The sequence below is a fragment of the Moschus berezovskii genome, chromosome 3 (assembly GCF_049115385.1).
Source record: "Moschus berezovskii isolate FMDL1 chromosome 3, NW_MosBer_1.0, whole genome shotgun sequence".
In the NCBI taxonomy this organism is placed as follows: domain Eukaryota; kingdom Metazoa; phylum Chordata; class Mammalia; order Artiodactyla; family Moschidae; genus Moschus; species Moschus berezovskii.
The window spans coordinates 118,850,553-118,853,543 of NC_142462.1; the positions used below are offsets into that span (position 1 = coordinate 118,850,553).

Consider the following 2,991-nt stretch of genomic DNA (forward strand, 5'->3'; position numbering starts at 1 on the left):
TTTTGACCTGACATAATCTAAATACTGATGCTAAAGCTGAAACTCCAATACTTTGGCCACCTCATGCAACGAGTTGACTCACTGGAAAAGAGTCTGATGCTGGGAGGGATTGGGGGCAGAAGGAAGGGGGGGACGACAGAGAATGAGATGGCTGGATGGCATCACCGACTCGATGGACATGAGTGTGAATGAACTCCGGGAGTTGGTGATGGACAGGGAGGCCTGGCGTGCTGTGATTCATGGGGTCGCAAAGAGTCGGACACGACTGAGCGACTGAACTGAACTGAATTTAAATACATTAAAATCAGTGGTGTGTGAGAGAACATTTTTGCCAATCTTTATAGTAACAGGTTATGCATTTAGTCAAATGATTGGTTTGCCATGAATACTCATTTAACTATAACACCTTATTGACCAGACTAACATTTTTAGACTTATAAAGACAAAGGAAATATCCAATTACAGTTACAGAATAAAATGTAAATGCTACAAACACTGATATTTTAAAGACCTTAAAATTGCCAACATTTTAGAACAGAAGATGTTAGATAGAAATAGAGAATAATTTTCTTACCTTTTGAATTGGAAGTTAAAAATACAATATCTGAAGTTGGTGACTCAGAAAATTATATTTAAAAATCATAAAGTATACCAATGGAATAAAATGATTTAAATGAAAAAATGAAGAGGACTGAGCTGAAGATATAATTGCATTTAATTCCTATTCTTGAATGGGCTAGGTGGGGCGGGGCGACGGTGGCGGCGGCGGCGGCGGTGGCAGCGGGTCCGGTTGCGCCTGGCCCAGGGGTTGGGCGCGGAGCCCGGACCGGGAGGAGGCGCTACCGCGCGCGACCATGGGGAACGTATTGGCCGCTAGCTCGCCGCCCGCAGGGCCGCCGCCGCCGCCTGCGCCTCCCCTCGTGGGACTGCCGCCACCTCCGCCCTCTCCTCCCGCCTTCACGTTGCCGCCACTCGGGGGTGGCTTGGGCGCTGGGGCTGGCACAAGTCGAGGTTCCGAACGGACCGCCGGGACTGCGGCTGCCAGCGCTGGAGGGACCGGGGACAATGGGGCCTGCGGCTGCCTGCCCAACCCGGGCACGTTCGAGGAGTGCCACCAGAAGTGCAAGGAGCTGTTTCCTATTCAGATGGAAGGTGTCAAGCTCACAGTCAACAAAGGGTTGAGTAATCATTTCCAGGTGAACCACACAGTAGCCCTCAGCACAGTCAGGGAGTCCAACTACCACTTCGGGATCACGTACGTGGGGACGAAGCAGCTGAGTCCCACAGAGGCATTCCCCGTGCTGGTGGGTGACATGGACAATAGTGGCAGCCTCAATGCTCAGATCATTCATCAGCTGGGTCCTGGCCTCAGGTCCAAGATGGCCATCCAGACCCAGCAGTCGAAGTTCGTGAACTGGCAGGTGGACTGGGAGTACCGGGGTTCCGACTTCACAGCAGCCGTCACTTTGGGGAACCCGGACATCCTGGTGGGTTCAGGAATCCTCGTGGCTCACTACCTCCAGAGCATCACGCCATGTCTGGCCCTGGGCGGAGAGCTGGTCTACCACTGGCGGCCCGGGGAGGAGGGCACTGTTATGTCGCTAGCTGGGAAATACACATTGAACAACTAGTTGGCGACAGTCACTTTGGGTCAGGCGGGCATGCATGCAACGTATTACCACAAAGCCAGCGACCAGCTACAGGTGGGTGTGGAGTTTGAGGCCAGCACAAGGATGTAGGACACAAGTGTTTCGTTTGGGTACCAGCTGGACCTGCCCAAGGCCAACCTCCTCTTCAAAGGTTCTGTGGACAGCAACTGGATCATGGACGCCACACTGGAGAAGAAGCTCCCGCCGCTGCCCCTGGCGCTGGCCCTCGGGGCCTTCCTGAATCACCGAAAGAACAAGTTCCAGTGCGACTTCGGCCTCACCATTGGCTGAGCCCCCACAGGCCCCGCCTTCCTTGCCCTTTCTCCTTCTGATCCCACCTGCCCCTCCCCCTGCCACGGAGGGGAGACCTGAGCCCCCCTCCCCCTCCCTTCGCTCCCTCCTCGGGGATCAGGGGGCAGCAGAAAGGAGGGGACCCATTTCCCCAGCAGCTGAGCGGGGATGCTCCGAAGGACGGGCTCGGCAGGACATGGAGGACAAGGAGCCGCGTGCCCAGTAGTCTTGGGGTCCAGGAAGCGATTCTGGAGTCAAGGGGCCTACGGGATTCTGAGCACCAGGGGCAGAGGCGGCCAGACAACCTCAGGGAGGTGTAGGGGTGTCCCCGTTCCCCCGAAATGGCCAAATGGGCCCAGCCCCAAGGGGGCAGCAAGGAGAGGTGCGTCCCCAGTCACCCTGCCCCTGCCCACTTTCCCATCCACCCCTCGGTATAAATCATGTTTATAAGTTATGGAAGAACCGGGGCTTTTTACAAAAAAAAATTAAAAATAACAAAAAATATACATGGAAAAGAAGAAATGGGAGGCCTGTTTTCCTCTGTGTCTGTGGCCCATTTGATCCAGCCCTGACCTCCCACAGTGGCCCATAGCGGGCAAGAGAATCCAGCCTGGTCACTGGCCAGAGCCCAGACCAGAGAGGGGAAGGGCCTGGCCCAGGATCACACAACTGCCCTATGACCTTCCGACGAGGACATCACAGGCCTTCCCTCCCCGGGAGGGTGCGGCTTGTGGTCACTCAGCCTTGCCTGGCCAACAAGGCTGCAGAAGGCTGTCCTGGTGAACTCAAGCGGGTGCGGAGAGGCAGCGAGCTGGGACTCAGGTCTTTCCAGGTTCCAAAAGGGGCAGGGGATGAAGGGGTGTCAAGACTTGATTATAATAGAAAGTCAAAGCTTTCAAGAAACTCCAGGAAGCATTTGAGCATCTGGAAAGAGTTTGGAATCATTTACTTCTCATGGGGTGGGGGAGGGGTGGGCTGGAGTCTGACTCAGGCTGGGAGAGGGTGGGAGCGTCAGTTCCGCACACCTTGGGCTCAGGCAAGCTGACATCGC

At 55.0% G+C, this 2,991-nt stretch overlaps 1 pseudogene; it reads left to right on the forward strand.

Moving 5' to 3' along the window:
- The first annotated feature begins 784 nt into the window (after window positions 1-784).
- LOC129552169 (mitochondrial import receptor subunit TOM40 homolog pseudogene) lies at window positions 785-1,940 on the forward strand (annotated as a pseudogene).
- Window positions 1,941-2,991: the final 1,051 nt, after the last annotated feature.